The sequence below is a fragment of the Cornus florida genome, unplaced genomic scaffold (assembly GCF_030987335.1).
Source record: "Cornus florida cultivar Cherokee Brave unplaced genomic scaffold, ASM3098733v1 CherokeeBrave_3.0.0_Hap2_Chr11, whole genome shotgun sequence".
Taxonomy (NCBI): Eukaryota; Viridiplantae; Streptophyta; class Magnoliopsida; order Cornales; family Cornaceae; genus Cornus; species Cornus florida.
The window spans coordinates 62,991,598-63,011,277 of NW_026775581.1; the positions used below are offsets into that span (position 1 = coordinate 62,991,598).

General features: G+C 34.5%; 1 pseudogene; it reads right to left on the reverse strand.

The window, feature by feature from the left end:
- Nucleotides 1-19,086: 19,086 nt before the first annotated feature.
- LOC132287393 (small nucleolar RNA R71) lies at nucleotides 19,087-19,185 on the reverse strand (annotated as a pseudogene).
- Between the last annotated feature and the right edge of the window lie 495 nt (nucleotides 19,186-19,680).

The following is a 19,680-nucleotide window of genomic DNA, read 5'->3' on the forward strand; positions in this document are numbered from 1 at the left end:
AGGATGGGATTAACTAAAAGTTAAGTCCCGTGGATTTGTATTGTCATGGCAACTACTTGTTGAGCGGCAATACCAGGGATTTTGGTTGGATTTTATATATGTACTGTCATGGTGCCTCGGTATGAGCTTGAGCCTCAGGACCGATGGCTAGGGAGCATATATGCATCGGGATGTGTAGCTGGCTACGATGATTGGAGGTGTACCTTGTTTAGGTATAGGTACATATGCCCACTTCGTGTGCGTTTTAGCATGTTACCTCTATTCAGGTTGAGACCGGCCTATAGTCCAGTGAGAGTCCTTTAGTGTGACTATATATATATTTACGGACTATTAGCTATTATTGAATTGTTTAGGATGTACATGCGTATCGGGCCTCTGTTTGGATTGTAGTAGTATAGAACTTACGCGTGGACCTGACCCACTTCTATTTTTCAGGTACACGACAGTTCCAGGCTTAAACGTGTTCGTGCGGAGCAGAGGTCTCTATTCACTCTTCCGACGATGTAGGGCTCTCTCTATAGTTTTATTTCTGGAGGTTTATTACAGTTGTTCTATCTTCCGTTTGGATGTTTAATAGGGGTCCACTAGAGATGGATTCCCAAGTTGTAAACTGATGGAGTTTTGGAGTATTCCGTGTTCATTATAAAATATTAATTGTTTGATATTCCCTCGGGTTTGGGCCTGGGCCTGATCAACCCGTGTCTCGGATCCGAGGGGTATCACATTTATATATATTAATGCTATAGATCTAGAGATTGTCAAGACATAGTGCTTAATAGAATGCTCTTGTGGTTTATTTGATGGTTCATACTCATTACTTGATAGATTGTGCCTTTCTCTTAGTTTAATTAGTTTAATTAGTTTAATTTTCATGTTATTAGCTTAGATGTAGTGTAGTTACCTTAGTTGTTAAATGGGAGGACTATCCATACTTGTTATTTGATGTTCCATACTTGTGAATGCAAGTAGTATATTTCTTTAATTTTGTGATGTGTTTGGATTGTGAGCTTAAAGAAGGATTAATGGCTTACTTTGATATATTATGCTATTCATTGTGTTGTCTAGACAATATACACTTAATTGGTCATCCATGTTTGTTGAAACAACCACACACACTCATTATTGTTGCAACATATGTCTTCCCCTCATTAATTGTGAATTGAGTGTATAGAAAAGTGATGCTTAGTGGTGATCTCTAAGTTCCAAGACCTTTCTCTCTTGTTTTCTCTATTTTTTAATTATTTGCTTGATATTGATCTTGTTTAGTTTTAATTGTAGTTTAATCAACCAAACAACCTATCTTTGATCACTCGACCTACTAACCCTAAGCCTTGTTTCCACTACTAGTGCACCCTCAATCCCTTGGGACGATCCCTACTCACCCTTGCTATATTTTTAGTTAGTGGTAGTAGTGGCATTTATTAATGTAAAACTTGGCCACACTATTTTGCACAAATTTGGTTGCACACCGTGACGGGCACGCTAAGTTTTTGGTGCCATTGCCGGGGATTAAATTGGCAACGCCGTGTTTTGGAAACAGTTAGGGATTAGTACTCTTTTAATCGTGTCTTTTCTTTATTTTATTTTTGGTTACTTATTGTGTTTGTTCTTATTTGGCTAGGTGAAATTGAGCAGAGAGGTTAAGCAAAGGAGACTTCAAAGCAAGGAGCTAAGCTAAGCACAAAAAGGACTAAAAATCTAAAAAAAATGCAAAGCATAGCAAAGTTTGGAAGTTTAAAACAATTGAAGTTGCTTAAGGACAGATGTTTCTAACTCAAGCTCTAGTTAAATCGTCGGCCCGCCTGGAGACTTGTTTTGCATTTCTTAGATAAATTATGAGCCCGCATAGTGGTAATTTACTTTTATTTGCATGTTGTTTAAGCATGGGAGTATGGGATCATTGAATGTGGAGATTTGTTGATTTATTTGTTGCGGGGGCGAAGTGATTGTTACTTGCTTGTTATTTGTTTTTCTAGTGTATGCATGGTCGTAGGTCATTGAATCCTACTCTTATCCCTCCTAATTTGCATCTTGAATCGGTTGTTCGTAATCCTAGGGGAAGGGGTAGTTCTCATCACCCCATTTCACCAATGGAGGATTTGAATGACGACCATGTGGAGGACCTTGGTCACATAGATTAACAAGGCAACCTCCACTCTAATGTGCATCATGAAAATGTTCAAGTGCCATTAGGCATGCTTAGACCATTCATTCACCCACAACAGTAAGGCCAAGTTCCATTGGGAATGCCGAGGCCAATATTTGTTCCACAACCTCCCATAGTCCAATCTAACCAAGGTGCTTATGTAGCACCACCAGTTGTAAATCCACCTCTTACTTTAATAGATCATTATGTGCCTAATGAATATAATGCACCTACTTGCATCCAATTGCCTCCATTTAGAGCACATCACTATGAAATTAAACCACAAACTATTCAAATGCTTCCAAACTACCATGTACTTCCTAGTGAAGAACCTTATAAGCATTTAGCAAAGTTTCATGAAGTGTTTAGAGAGGAAGAAAAGAAAAGAGGAGGCTAGAGACACATTCTTGGGAGGTCTTCCATCTAACTCAAGAAGAAGAGCATTTCTACCATGGAGATAGCCCTTGAGGGTTGGAGGACACCATCCATGAGTGGCTAGACATCCTCTTGGGGCTAGAGTTAGCCCTAAGCATGTTTTTTTTACCTTGATTTATGTATTTTTGAGGGGATTTGTGTTGTTTTACATGTTTTAACATCTTTATATACATAGATCTTGTTTATTCAATGATTTGTGTGGTTTAATTCTTCCAATTGATCATTTCATTCTATCCATATGTCTATGTATGCTAGAATAGATGTTCATGTGCTTATCTCTATCTCTTATGTTGTTGATGCATGTCTATGTGTGTTGATGCTATAGATTTAGAGATTATCAAGACATAGTGCTTAATAGAATGCTCTTGTGGTTTATTTGATGGTTCATACTCATTTCTTGATAAATTGTGCCTCTCCCTTGGTTTAATTAGTTTAATTTTTATGTCATTAGCTTAGATGTAGTGTAGTTACCTTAGTTGTTAAATGAGAAGACAATCCATACTTGTTGTTTGATATTCCATAGTTATGAATACAAGTAGTATATTTCTCTAATCATGTGATATGTTTGGATTGTGAGTTTAAAGAAAGATTAATGGCTTAGTTTGATATATTGCACTATTTATTGTGTTGTTTAGACAATATATACTTAATTGGTCATCCATGCTTATTGAAACAACCACACATACTCACTATTGTTGCAACATATGTTTTCCCCCTCATTAATTGTGAATTGAGTGTATAGAAAAGTGATGCTTAGTGGTGATCTCTAAGTCCCAATACCTCTCTCTCTTGTTTTCTCTATCCCTTAATTACTTGTTTTATATTGAGCTTGTTTAATCTTAATTGTAGTTTAATCAACCAAATAATCTACCTTTGATCACTCGACCTACTAACCCTAAGCATTGTTTCCATTACTAGTAGCCCTCTAATCCCTTGGGACGATCCCTACTCACTCTTGTTATATTAGTAGTAGTGGTAGTAGTAATTTTTATAAATTTAAACTTGACCCATAAAGCTTTTCTTGAACCGTACATTCACTACATTATTTTGGCGTATAGGAACGACCACCGTCATAGGCAGTTATTACTGTTGATTCTATTAGTTTGGGATTTTCTAGGGGTCCACACAGTATGGATTCCCGAGTTGTATTTTCGAGGATTAGTTGGATCAGAAGAATTGATTATTTAATGGAATTTTATTCTTAGGATTTAATTATATTGGATTATCATTTTAGTTTTCATTTCAGCATTTTATATATTCTTATTTATTCTTTTATATTCTGTATTCGTTTATTGCCGATCTGTTTTTTAAATCCCCGGGTGTTCGGGCGTGGGCCTGACCAACCTGAATTCAGAATTTTGGGGGTATCACAACCTTTGCCAACAATGAGTGGAGGAGGACCAAAGTAGAGTCCTTGTCTTCAAAACCTCATTTCCTCTCCCCCTATTTTCGGCAAACACACCTCTTTCTCTCTACAATCACTTTCTCTCTCTATATACACATATTTACATGTTTAAATCTTAGTTTTGAGTGACTTAGAGTGTGAGTTAGGCTTATAGCAAGAAGAGAAGGTTGGTGTTCTCCTCAACGACTTTCAAATGATACCAATCTTCCTATCGTTTGGTCATTTTTAAAATTGGGGCTTAGGGCTTGTTTGGATCATCTTGAGGTATGGGGTGTTTAATGCATTATTCTTTGCCTCTATATGAGTTTTCTTGCTTTGATTTCATACTAAACTTGTTTTAAATTGAGGAATTTGAATAAAAATGTTAGATGCTAGCTTAAATGAGAAATCTATGCTTAAATATGATGATGGTTGTGTAATTGTGTGCTAATTTCCCCAACTTGTTTGTCATGTGTAGAAATTGCTAACTTTGTGATGCTTACATAGACATAATATTCTTTGTGTGGATGAGAAAAATGTATAGTTGATTAAATGGTAATGTTAAGCATGCCAAAGTTGAATAAGCTTGATATAATTATAAATTGTTCAATACATGTGCATTTGAAAGCCTAGATGATTAATAGGGGTTTGATGGTATGTATATTGGCTTTATAATGATACATGATCCATTCATGGCATAGGCACGGGGGAAAGGAAGTGAGTTGAATTTTCGAATGAATTGAATTTTGAGAAGTTTGTGAAAATATTTTAGAAAGGAACCAGATATTATGAGTCCAGGGCTAATTTGACCTAGAGGGAGCACGTGCCGGATTTGGACGTGAAAAATTGTATTAACTAGGCCCCAAATGGTCGTTAGATTTGAGGCAGGGGATAGTTAAACAATCTCGCCTTGCATTGCACGATTTTTCTTCATGTGTGTGGATTACCCGATTGTGTAAATGATATTGTTTGAAATGAAGTTTTGCATATGTTTTATGTGTTTCCCATAACATGATCTCGAACTTACCATTTTCCCATTCTTTGGTTGTGTCACTCAAGGGAGTCCAAAGTCAATTACTTAAGCATTTCATACTGAGCCTTTGTGCTCACCCATTCATTTAATATTTTTCAGGACATGACGAAGAAGTAGTGGGTGACACATCTCCACAAGCGTAGTTGTAATTATGATGATTGTTTTGACAATCTTTTGTAACCTAAGGTTAATATAGAAATCGATTGATGTGTAGACAAACTTATTCCTTTGTTAACTTTTGGGAAACAATGGAATTGTGACCATGATGCACATACCAGGTAATGCACATACATTAATAAAAATCGTGCAGTGCAATATCGTCCTGACCTCAATCCCAAACCAACATAACCCACACTGAAAATCGCTAACCGACTTTACCGAGATGAAATTGTTTAACTATCCCTTGCCTCAAATCTGACGACCATTTAAGGCGAGATTGTTTAACGATATCATTACCATTATTGTCAAAGAAAGCAATTGTGCTATTGCAACCTTAACTCTTTTTCTTTCTTTTTTTCATAACATAATACATATCTAATTAAGCATCACCAACACCAACTTGACCATTTTACGAGACAAGGAGAACGATTATAGCCAGAATCTATAGCAACAACAATCGTTGGATCGAATCTAGGGAGAATTTTTTAGTGAATGACAATGGTTCACGTGTTCTCCTTACAGACGAATCAAGGTCATTGGTGCCAATCTAGACTTGTCCTTTTTCTCAAAAAGATCATCAGACTTGGCCCTATCTTATTTGCACTGTACGTGCTAGGATGATCATCGTGAAAACCCTTTCAATGGACATGAGTGAGCACAACCACGTGTATCCTTCATGCTCATGAGCACAAGCAAGTAATACTCTTCAGGGTAACACATGGATGCACGCAAACATGGCAACTTATACTTAGGCCACAACCGCCTGTAACTTAAGACCACCCTCGCGTGCAAGAACCGAGATCCAATTCTAAAACTCTCAAACCCCACCTGTCGCACGCGCATGCATTGATAATAAATAAAAGTAAATTATCCTCACCTATTCACATCATATCACCTATTTTATATATATATATATACACACACAGATATATATTCTATAAAAATTTCAAATATTTGATCTTCTGCCACCTTTTCATAACTCCACATAAATCCCCCTCACCTTCGCTATGCTACGTCCACATAACATCATCCACACTAATTCACATCACTTATTATTATTATTATATATTTGTTCGGTTAAAATTTCAAAGATTTTATCATCGGACACCTTTTCGCAACTCGTTATAGATATATGTTCAATCTTAAATATATACGTGTGTATAGATATATAAATGTGGAGAAAATTTTGTACTCCAGTAAAATATAAATAAATAAAACACGGTACACATACAATAAATATGGAGTTGTATGCATGAAATTATGTGAACCTACAAATCGTTCTGATAGTCAGGTATAGAGTGTTGTGTATTAATGTAGTGATTCCAATTTTTGCTATTTTTCAATTTTTGGAGTTTTCTGATTTTTCGAGGGCATTTTCATCTTTTTGTCGTTTTTCGTACCGGACACTGCAGAGTGTGTCAGTTGTGTCAAAGAGTTGTTTAGGGCATTTCATTGAGCCCAGAACTCTTTGAAATGCTAGGGTGATTATTTTTGTATTTTCAGCTTTTTCGGGTTGGATTGTCCCGTGTGGAACCCGCTACCATAATTTTTGCATCCGGGGATTTTGGTGGGATCCATTTGCATCATAATCATTTTAATTAATATGTTACATGTGACTATTTTATAATTGGTGCATATGTATGTATTTGTGGTGTAAACTGATAAAGAAAAGAAAAAATAAAATAAAATACTTTTGGTAGGACTCACATAATTTTTATTAAGTGGCTATGAGATCACATTTTGATCTCATTTTCTCTATTCCTCCTCTCACTCCCGCAAGTCTCTCTCTCCCATTTTAGACTCTTCTTTTTTTTTCTTTTTCTTGGCTTCAAGATGCAATTCTTGATTACTCCTTCAATATTTGGAAATTTTGGAAGCCGTTTGCGGTAAATTGAAACTCACGACGAGATCTACAAGTTGATCGGAGCGATTTCTAGTTTGGTGCATTCTAGAAAATTTGGGATCCAGGGCACAATTTGGGGCTTTTCCTCATTTAAGGTAGGGGTGTTCTAATACATGATTTCTTATACTTTTGTGAGTTAATTCTTTATAAATTGTTAAATTGCATGCTTAATTAGTTAAGTTCCTTCAAGTTGTTTAAATATTACATTTGGAAGATGTGTTTATGTGAAAATTTGATATAATGTGTATAAGCATGCTTATGTGAAATGGCATTTGTGTTTTGTATGCCTAATTAACTTGAATCCTTGTAAAATTGCTTATGTGTTGTATATATGTTGAAGGGAAGCATGATTACCTGTTTTAGAGATTTAGATTGCAAAGTGTGTGTGAAATTCCATAGTTGAATTCATAATGAGAAACATGAAGTATTCATTCATTCATTGGGAAAGGAAAAAAAAGTGAAAAATGTTTTGAAAGCAAATGACACTATTTTGGGGAAATGACTTTGAAAGATGTTTGTGAAAACTGGACGCCTAGGAGGCGCTTAGTGGTCCGTGTTTTTAGTGTAGTCTAAAAAGGAGTATGGTTGAACTAACTAGGCCGGATGCGACGCTTTAAAGGTGCCTTGTGGTCGTGGATAGTTAGTCAACCCTCCATTCGTGACGCCCTGGAGGTGCCTTGGGTTAGATTACACTAACGGTTTGGATGTTGAAACAGAAATGTTTCGGACATGGGGAGCGACATGAGCATGGCATTGCATTTTATCGGCATACATGGCGTATTTGTGACTTGAATGACATTTGTGTTTACACTGGATATTATGGTTATGGTTTGCATTCCCGGTATAATATGATCCCGTTCTCTTGCTTTCTATTCTATACTTTGATTCATCGGGTCATAAGAAGTGTGTTTTAGACAATTCCTACTGAGCTTTATGCTCACTCCTTTAGTATCTACCATTTTTCAGGATACGGAAAAGAAGTAGCGGACGACAATCCACCCCGGCCTTAGCTTAGAGTAGGAAAATGTCTCTTATTGCTATCTTTTGTATTTGGGCTTAATTTTGTATAATGTTGACTCAAATGTATTATTTTGCAACATGTGATGTATTTAGGTTCATTTTGTATATGGCCATTGGGGAAATGTAATTAAGTTTTAATCACATTAAATTCTTTAGTGCATTTTAAGTAACGTGTGGTAATTTATGTTAACAATGTAGTGGTTGTTATTGTATTAGGTGTTGAAATGTATTTAAACATGTCCGTGAGTGAAGTGGTGTGGGTGGTTATGTATCAAAGTTAGTGTATCTCGGTTTCCTTCAGACAGTGGCATTTTAGGTGAGGATAACCCAACCAGTCGACGTAAAATCCCATACATCGACCGGATGACCTGAACCAGTCGACGTGAAATTCCCACACGTCGACCGGTATCTTGGCAGTGAGCATTTCCACTGTACAAGTCTTTAACCAGGCGATGTGTAGCCTTCCATACGTCGACCGGTATCCTAGCAGTGGGTTTTTCCACTATTCACATCCCAAACCAGTTGACGTGTGATGTATAAGGTCCAGTAAAATACAAAAATTATATTTTAACCATGGGAATGACTATATTGCCCCGGACTTTATCTTATTTATTATGTGATACAAGTAAATGACTATTTTGCCCTTTGAGTTTCAAACCATTAGAATTGTGACAAATGACCATCTTGTCCTTGTCGGACTTTAATATACAAATTTAACGTGAAAGGACCATATTACCCTTGGATGATTTTGGGTCAGGTAGGGACCCGTTTAATGATCCGAATCCAGTGGATTTGGGTCGTTACAATTAACGCCCAAAAAAGAGAGTTAATTAGGCCCTGAATGCTCGTCATATTTAAGGTAAGGGATAGTTAAACAATCTCACATCGGCAAAGTCGGTTAGCAATTTTTGGTGTAGGTTGTGTTGGTTTAGGATTGAGGTTGGGACGACATTGCATTGTAACGACCCAAAGATGCCAAAATAATAATAATAATAATAATAATAATAATATATAATTTCGGCATGACCTCCATAGAAAAGTCCCTCTACAACCTGTTGAAATACATAAAAAAGCAATGGCCTCACTTGGCCATAAAACTAATTTATCCTGTCCCAACGCACAATGCAAATAATATACCACATTCCCAAAATGATTACATACATAAAAAAAGTCTCGTTCCTCCATCTCATCCGAACAAGGAATCACCAGTTCACCACCTAGTGCCATAATTCTTTACAAGGAACGTACTTTAATTACATCAAGTTACAATCCATGAAATATAACTGAAATTTAAAAGTCCATAACTTACAACATTATACTAATTAAACTAAAGTTTCATAAAGTAGTTAAGATTACAGTTACAAAATATTAAAGTTCTAATACAAAAGATAGCATAAAAAATAGATCTCCAATCCCGTCTAAACTTGTGGTGGATCGTCGTCCGCCACCTCTTTCCCGTGTCCTGAAAATATTAAAGTAAAAGGGTGAGCCAACCGCTCAGTAGGAAGTGTATAAGACACACCTCTTATGACCCCGTGAATCCACGTAAAGAATAAGTAAAAGAAGGCAGGATCATGCCATAGGGAATACACATCAATAGCCACAACAACAAGCATATAAATAAATGTCATCCAATCACAAATGCACCATGTATGCTAATGAAGTGCAATGTCATGCCAATGTCGCTCTCCATTTTCCAAAACAATTCCTTTCCACCATTCCAAACCTTTAATGCAACCCGACCCATAGCACCTTTATGGCGCCACGAGGGAAGGATTGGGTAGCTATCCCAGACCACATGGCACTTCCATGGCATCGTCTGGGCCTAGGTAGCTCATCCACCCTAGAGTCTCTCTCTAGTTCCCTCTAAATCACATTAACACCACGGACCACTAGGCGCCGCCTAGGAGTCCGGTTTTCTTAACACTTAAAAAAAAAAAAAAAAACGTTTTTTTTTTTTTCTTTCCAAAATCAATTTTCTTTGCTTTTAAAACACTTTTCCCTTTTTCTTTCCCAATGGATGCATGAATGTTTCATGCTTCTAATCATCAATTCAACTATAGAATTTTCACACGTGCTATTCAAAATAAATTTCTAACTTTCATAACTCATGCTTTCTTTCAACATTAATCTAGCATAGTAAGCATATAAGACATGAATTCAATTTCATATAGGCATAATTAATCACCACAAAACAACTAACAAATAGTCACACATTCCACACTTAACATTTAAACAATTTTGTAAGTATTTACACAAGTAAAACATATTAGGCATCAATTTAGGCCAGAATACTCACAAAAGCACAAGAAGGTATGCATCAGAAAACTCCTACCTCTTAATTGTAGAAAAGCCCCAAAATCCCCAAATCCAAGCCCTAATTACGAAATCCCAAGGGTTGGCTAAATGGTGCTTGGCTCCTATCAAATTGACGGCATCGATGAGCTCTCCGACTTTGCTTTAAGTGATATTACCAAATTCCCAATGGTGTGGGAAGAATCAAGCTTTGAAAGCTTGATTGAAAAATAAAAAATAAAAAAAATAAAAAAAAGAAAGAAAGAAGAAGAAGAAGAAGAAGATGATGATGATGATGAGGGAGAGAGACTGCTGGGGAGAAAGAGAAAAATGAGGCCTTGAAATGATCTTTTGGCCACTAAAAGAAAGTGAGTGGGGAGTGGGTCCTACCACTAAAAAACATATCCAACCTTTAAAATATTTTCACCACAATATATATATATATAAATAAATTATAAACATTACATTCTTCCAAATTTCAAAAGATTTCGTTACTGAAATCAAGCCATACTTGAGGGAGAAAACAGCTCTGGATACTTGGAGCGAACCTCCTGTTCGAGCTCCCAAGTAGCCTCCTCAACTCCGTTATGCCTCATAATTAGCAGGCATATCTCGTAATTAGCTATTTCCATATTTATATAATTGATAAATATAAGTACACAGTAGAAACTCTCACTGGACTAAAGCAGTCTCAACAGAATAGTGGGTATCTCATGTAAAACGCACACAAAGGTGGTCACGAGTCCTCCTTTTACCAGGACCCACACATTCTTAAATCCAGCTACCCATCTCAATTAGCAATATACGCCTCCATCCTAACTACTGATCCTGAGACTCAAACTCATATCGTGGTACATATCTATACATATATAAAATCCATTCTATCTAAACATAAAAGTAAACTATCCAACCATATTATTTCAATGGCATGCTATCTAACTATTCCGTTGACCTGACACGAATAAGTAGGAATTAACTCTATGGTTAATCCGTTCCCTTATAAATATAAATACGTAGAACTTAATTATTCTATTAATCCATCCCTAAAATACACAAATAGGTGGGACTTAACTTTTTCGTTAATCTGTCCCTAAAATACCCCCATATTATTTTAATGGTGCATAAATTTATAAAATCCATAATTGATGCAACATATATAATTATACATCAAATAATCTAGAAGTAAGTATAATAAAAATTCGATAAATACTTGATTATATTATATGCCAATACATGATTAAAATCACATAAATATACATTAAAATTACTAGAATAATATTAAGCAACTAAATCATTCATTCACAACATGTAAGTTAATTAAAATTCTATATTGTTCAAGTCCTTAGTATATTAATGTATATTATGCATTCTGAGATTTTAACCAGTCTATTTCAATCATTTAAATCACCTAATTTGATCTAAATAACCTTGGAACACCCCAATCCTCAAAACAAAACTTAAAAACCAATTTTGCAACTACATTCATCCTCTCTAAACAATACTGAGTGTATAAGTAATAACTTTTCACAATTCAGTTGTCTACTTTATCTCGCACATGTGTTTACTGTGTGAACATAAACTATTGACTTTCATAGTCTGTGCCATTAAATCAGTTTCCACGATAAAAGATTGTCTCCCTATATACTGATTTAGCATACGATCCTGGAACCTACATTCTTGCGTCCTCAAATACTTTCCAAATCGATATCCTACCATTTGTTAATAAGACTAAACGGTTTAACTTTTAGGACGCACTAACGAACCAAATATAGAATACAATGAATCCTAACCTTAAGCTTTAAGTAAAAGAGTACACAACGCGGAAGTCTCACAACGAAAGACACCCTAGAGACACTTGAACCTGGAGTGCTCTGATACCAACTGTGATACCCCCTAATTTCGGAACACGAATTGATCAAATCCGTGTACAAAATTAAGGAATATCAAGACAATTAAAGTATTTCAAACAAGCATAGAGTACAAAAAGAAAATAAAAAGAATAAATAATTCACTGAAGGAAATCTATTAAATAAAAGTTCCATTAATAATTCTCCAAAATTTACAACTCGGGAATCCTGTAACTCAAAGACCCCTTAACCAAAATCCACTATTCAGAAGTTCATTATTAAATACTAAAGTAATAATATCCTACTTTAAAATAAAATAGAAAGAATGGATAATTCCTCCAGCTGTGAATCCTCAACCTTGAGACTTTAAACTTCTAATAACCTGAAAAACAAATCGCGAGTTAAACCCTACGAGCAAGCTCTATTTACCAGGCCTCTGAAAACCAATAAACAAATCATCTCTCACCAAAACCAATCATATTAAAGTTTTTATCTTTAATAAATAATGATACACATATATATAAATAATTATATATAATACATTAATCACATCCATTAATAGGTTCATTAAATTTAAAACCATTAAACAATGATTAAATTAATAATCATTCCTAAACCAATCCACAATTTCTTTCAAAAATAAACTTCTTTAACCTTAATCACATCCTAGTCATACAATTAAAATAATATTATATTTAATCCAAAACCCAATAATAATTTAATTATTTAAATCACACAGCCAATATTTAGGTTTTGATAAAACATTCATGTCCCCAGCAATATTATTTTATTAATATACATAAAATAATACACTAACCTGTAATTACTAGATTATTCTAATTTAATAAAATCTAATCCTAATCTAACTTACACATTTAATAACTATAGATGAAATATTAATTATTTAAAATATAGTAATATAATTACACTTTGGCAAATAAACCATACCATTATAAATATATTTATTTATACATTAGCAATTCAGTCATGCCTCCATGAATATATTTATTTATACATTTGGCAAATCAATCATGTCATTATAAATATATTTATTTATATATTGGCAATTCAACCATGCCTCCCTTAGATATATATATATATATATACTTTTAGATTAACAATTCAACCATACTTCCTATGTATATATTTTATTCATGCAAATATTTAGACAATATATTTACGCCTATGACAATTCATCCACACTTACAATTCAACTATATATCAACTTTAAACTTAACAATAAAATAATTCGCACATAACCATTTCATGCATATTATATGCATAAGATTAATTTAATAACCAGCCTAATACAATATATCAAATAAGAATAATAATTTAATTATCTTAAATGATATATACATATACCCATATATTATAAAATATATATATGCATAATACTTTCAATAATAATCCTTAATTATTTAAAATCATATATACATATATATTAATGAATATATATATATATACATATATTTTCTTCCATCCTAAACATAAATTAATTAAATCATATATACACATATATAATTAAGTATATATATAACTCCTTCCATCACAAACTATTAATTAATGATATTTACGCAAATTAAATGTTACTAAATATCGTCATAAATGGTTTCCCATAAATACTCCATATCAGTTTAAATAATATTCCAACACCATCTCACTAAAATGTAAATATCTCTTAGTATGATGGAAATCTGAGAATAAAATTGATACCATTGGAAAGAGGACGAAAAATCCTTAAATTTGAGCTCAAGAATGACCCAATTTCGATTTAAAATGAATGAGTTATGACCTTTTCAATTTCAAGTAATAAAACAGGCAAAATAATAGGCTGAAATCAATTGCTACTATAAGCGCGACTGTACTGGATCATTTCTATTTTCACCAGAATAAGTCAACGGTCCAGATCTGAGTGTACAACACCCTCCATGGTCTGCGCTACACCAGATCAATCCACAGTTGACCAGACCACTTGTATAACCCAGAAGCACATCTGCACCAACCCTCCATGCGCCGTGATGCACCGGATTAATCCACTTACCTTTAAATAATTTAATGGACCAGATCAACATGCGTACCACCTTACCATGCGCCGCACCACACTGAATCCTATAATGATCATCATAGTTATTTAATGGTTCTAAACGAGGTGCACCGAAGTACTATGTAGCGAGTCACATTGGATTACCCGCCCCTATTCTCACCCCGATTCCCACAAAGCCTCCAATGTTCAATAGTTGTATATTTTGCCTAGAATTAATTATAAAACAAATTCTAAAAATTTCAAAAAAATATAAAACAAATCCAGAAAATCTTAGAAAATTACAGAAAATTCCTAGAAATTCCATAAACCCTAATTAAGCCTATTGGGTCACAGATCAAGCATAACAATTGATTTTAAATATATACAACCTACATATATAATTTAAAATCCAACAATTTCAAAATAAAATAATAATAATACATGTCTTTAATACTCTTATTTAATCCTGATTTAATCAAATAAAATAAACTTAATGATTTTGATTAATTCGTTCTAATCACGATTTAATTAATAAATTTAATCTAAAGCATTGATACTCAAGATGAAATACTTATGAGTTCTAAGAGGAAAGTTAGAGAAGAACTCACCTGAAGGTTTCAAAACAAAACCGACGCTTCAAGCTTTAATTGTTTCTTCTAATTCCGATATCCTCTTTCTCTAATCTTGCCTCCTCTTTGTCGGCCTTCTCTTTTTCTCTCTCTCTACCTCTCTTATTTTTCTAACTTGAAAAACCTCCTTCATAAATTAATCCTATGTGTATATATAACCACATTAATACTCTAATCATTTTTCAATTATGACTAACATATAAAACCTTCCATAATTAATCATCAATTAATTAAATGATATATACCTATATATCAATATATATATATATATATATATATATATATATCCTTCCATAACACTTATTAAATATATAATTAAATATATTTTTACAATTATACAAAAATAATTATTAAAATAATCACATAACCATGGGCCTTTATTAATTAACCCAACAAGTCTTCCTTCAAACCCAAAACCACATCCATTGGTCCTACTCATCTTTAAGCCTAATCCAATTAAAATAATTAAATTAAATCTAATAATTACGAATAATTAATAAACAATTCACACAAGCATAAATGCACACAAATCAAATAAACAATTCAATCAAAGCATTCCACAAAGCAAAACACTATATCAATTCAACAAATATAGTCACGAAATATAATCTAATTAAAATAAGATAATTAATCTAAGCACTCAATTTAAATAAAACAAATCATTTTAAAAATAAAATAAAAGTAATTAATCCCAATTAATAAATCCTTTAAAATATCGGGATATTACAATCTTTACCTTCAAAGGTTATGGAAACCCTAAAAGCCACCACCACAGTATCAGCCTTCTAAATAACACGAGAGAAAAAGACTTGGGATTTCGGACCCCTTCTATCAAGGCATATACCTTCTTTTATAGAAGAAAATAAAGATCTGGTGGGCTTTTAGGTCTTCTGGCCTATCTAGAGTGAAATATGACATAAAAATGAATAATCCCGTAACTTCAAATCTAATATGTCATGGGAAGCTATAGCTTTAGGGAGTAGTGCTCGAGCTTTAAAGTTTAGGCTCGATCTTTGGGAACAAGGCTCGAGCTTCTCTGGATTAATGCTCGAGCTTCAAGGAATGGTGCTCAATCTTTGATGAGTACTGAAAAGTGCGCATTTAAACCTCTTAAGATTAAGTATTCTAGGACCTTTATCTATCTTATTTTCCCGCTTTAGATTGATTTTGTATTATTTCCATTTTCAGGTACTTATCCCCAAAATAAGCTAACTCAGCTAAATAAGAGCATAATTGAAGCAATCTTGAGATAAATCAAAGAAAGGAGCAAAGTGGAAGCAAAAGGAAGCAAGTGGTTGAAATTCAGCATGTTCGATCGATCTTAGAAAATATTAGATCGATCGAAAGTTCATCGATCTCAGCATTCCAAGATGGATCCAAGCTCTTTTTTCCTTATCCAAAGATCCCACTAAGTTCGATCGATGCAACTTTCTTCCGATCGATCGAAAGATTCCATCTTATTCACTTGTACCACCCTACCTACCACATTTGTCTCTTTTCCAAAAATATCTTCAAAATATCTCAGATTTATTTTTATCCAAAAAGGCGTCGCCATAGAGGATCGATCCAGCTTAAATTCGATAGATCTCAGCCATGTTCGATCGATCTCACCACAAGTTCGATCGATCGAACTTCCCAAAGCCCGAGAAAATCCAATTTTCAACTCATTAAAAGTTATCTCATATCCAATCATTGGAAGGAATATTGGTGTACGAGCCCAGCTCATTGGGGGTGATATTTAACTGACCTATATAAGGAATATGAGCCATTCTTGAGAGCATATACTAGAGCATAGATAGATACACTAGAGATAATTTCAGTATTCTTAGTGAAGAAGAAAAGAAAGGAGGAGGCTAGAGACACAAGTTTAGAGTTCTTCCATTAATCAAGAAGAGGAGTAATCTCTACCATGGAGTTAGCCCTTGAGGGTTGGAGGACACCATCCATGAGTGGCTAAACATCCTCTTGGGGCTAGAGTTAGCCTTAAGCATGCTTTTTACATCTTGATTTATGTATTTTTTAGGGGATTTGTATTGTGATACATGTTTTGACACTTTATATATATATAGATCTTGTTTATTCAATGATTTGTGTGGTTTAATGCTTCTAATTGATCATTTCATTCTATCCATATGTCTATGTATGCTAGAATAGATGTTCATGTATTTATCTCTATTTCTTGTGTTATTGATGAATGTCTATGTGTATTAATGTTATAAATTTAGAGATTGTCAAGACATAGTGCTTAATGGAATGTTCTTATGGTTTATTTGATGGTTCATACTCATTTCTTGATGGATTGTGCCTCTCATTTAGTTTACTTAGTTTAATTTGATGTCATTAGCTTAATTGTAGTGTAGTTGTAGTTTAGATGTTAAATGGGAGGACAATCCATGCTTGTTGTTTGATGTTCCATACTTATGAAAGCAAGTAGCATATATCTCTAACCTTGTGATGTGTTTGGATTGTGAGCTTAAAGAAAGGATTAATGGCTTAGTTTGATATATTGTGCTATCCACCATGTTGCTTAGACAATATATGCTTAATTTGTCATCCATGCTTGTTGAAACAACCACACACACACTATGTCGAAATACATGTTTTCTCCCCTCATTAGTCATTCATTAAGGGTGTGGAAAAGCTATGCATAATGGTGATCTCTAAACCCCAAAATCTCTCTCTTATTTTCTCTCCATTACATTTAATTGCCAACTTTAGTTTAAATTGCATCTTAGTGTAATTCAACCACCAACCAATCTTTTGATCACTCGACCTATTAACCCTAATCTCGATTCCACAACCTAATACGACCCACCAATCCCTTGGGACGATACTAACTCGCCCTAACTATATTTTTAGTGAAAGGTAGTAGTGGTAATTTCTAAATGTAAAACTTGGCCACATTCATTATATCCCTACACCACTATCTTTTGGTGCACAAACTTTGGATTTGGGGTGCGACCCCTGAATTCCCACCAAGTTTTTGGCGCCGTTACTGGGGATTGATAGAAGACAACGTTGTATTTTTGGAATCAATTAGGAATTAGTACTCTTTTGATCGTGTCTTTACTTTGTTTATATTTTCATTTTGGTTACTTATTGTGTTGGTTTTTGTTTGACTAGTGTGCATTGAGCTAGAAGGTGAGCAAAGGAGCATTTCAAGCAAGGAGCTAAGCAAAAGCAAGGAAAAAGTTGAAATCTAAAAATTTGCAAGGCTAAAATTTAAAATTGAATTGAAGTGTTAAAGGACCCTTTGTGAACTCTTTCTTAACTCAATTTCTATTTAAATTGTCGGCCCGCGTGGAGGCTTGTACTTCAATTCTTAGATAAATCGTGAGCCCACATGGAGGTAATTTACTTTTCTTTGCATATTGTTAATAGCATGGGAGTATGGGATCATTGTATGTGGAGGAAGTTTATTGATAATTGATTTGTTGCGAAGGTGAAATGATTGTTCATTACTTGTTACTTGTTGTGTTTCGTTGTGCATGCATGGTCATAGATCATTGAAACCTACTCTTGTCCCTCTAAATTTTCATCTTGAATCTATTGTTCGAAACCCTAGGGGAAGAGGAAGTTCTAGTCAATCCATTTTATCAATGGAAGGACATAATGAGGACCGTGTGGAGGACCTTGGTCACATAGACCAACAAGGCATCCTCCACCCAAATGTGTATTATGGTAACATGCAAGTACCATTAGGCATGCCGAGGCCATTCATTCACCCACCACAACAACAAGGCCAAGTTCCATTAGGTATGCCAAGGCCAATCTACGCTCCACACCTCCCATCATTCAAAGCAATCAAGGTGCCCATGTTGCACCTCCAATTGCTAATCCTCCCCTTATTTTAAGAGATCACTATGTGCCTAATGAATACAATGCACTCACATGCATTCAATTGCCACCATTTAGAGCACACCACTATGAGATCAAACCACAAACCATTCAAATGCTTCCTAACTATCATGGACTTCCAAGTGAAGAACCTTACAAGCATTTGGATGAGTTTCTTAAAGTATGTTCCTCTGTGAGATACATGGACATGTCAGAAAAGGTCTTAAGGCGTAAACTTTTTCCATTCACCCTTAAGGACAAGGCAAAATATTGGTTTAACAATCTTAGGCATTTTTCAATAACTTCTTGGGCAGAAATGCAACAAGAGTTTTTGAAGAAGTACTATCCGGTTTCTAAGACCAATGCCATGAGAACCTCAATTCGAGAGTTTTCACACGGGGATGGGGAAATGTTCCATGAAGCGTGGGAAAGATTCAATGAATTGCTTTGGAAGTGTCCACATCATGACATGCCCAAATGGCAATTAGTTTAATATTTATTCAAGAGCTTATCCGACAATTATAAGGACATGGTTGATACTTCCATGGGTGGCTCTTACGTTAATAGGCATGAGGATGACGTGTGGCATCTTTATGAGAGCATGAGTGAAAATTCTTTGTATCGAACTTTATCTTCCAAGAATGGTAGGAATTCAAGTGGAAGGAAGAGTGTTGGCTTACATCAAGTTGACCATTCCAATGAAATAATCGCCGAGATGAAATCCTTATCTCAAAGGTTTGATCAATTCTTGATCAACCAAAACTCAGCAAATCAAGTATCTTCCATCCCCAACCATTCCCATCATGCATCCAATGAGACATGTATGACTTGTTTAAGTGTTTTACATTATACTTCCAATTGTCCCCATGGACATGTGCAAAGTGAGCATCATGAACAAGTCAATGCAGCTTTTATTAATCAAGGGAACAATCCTTATGGCAATCATTGTAATCCTAGTTGGAGGAA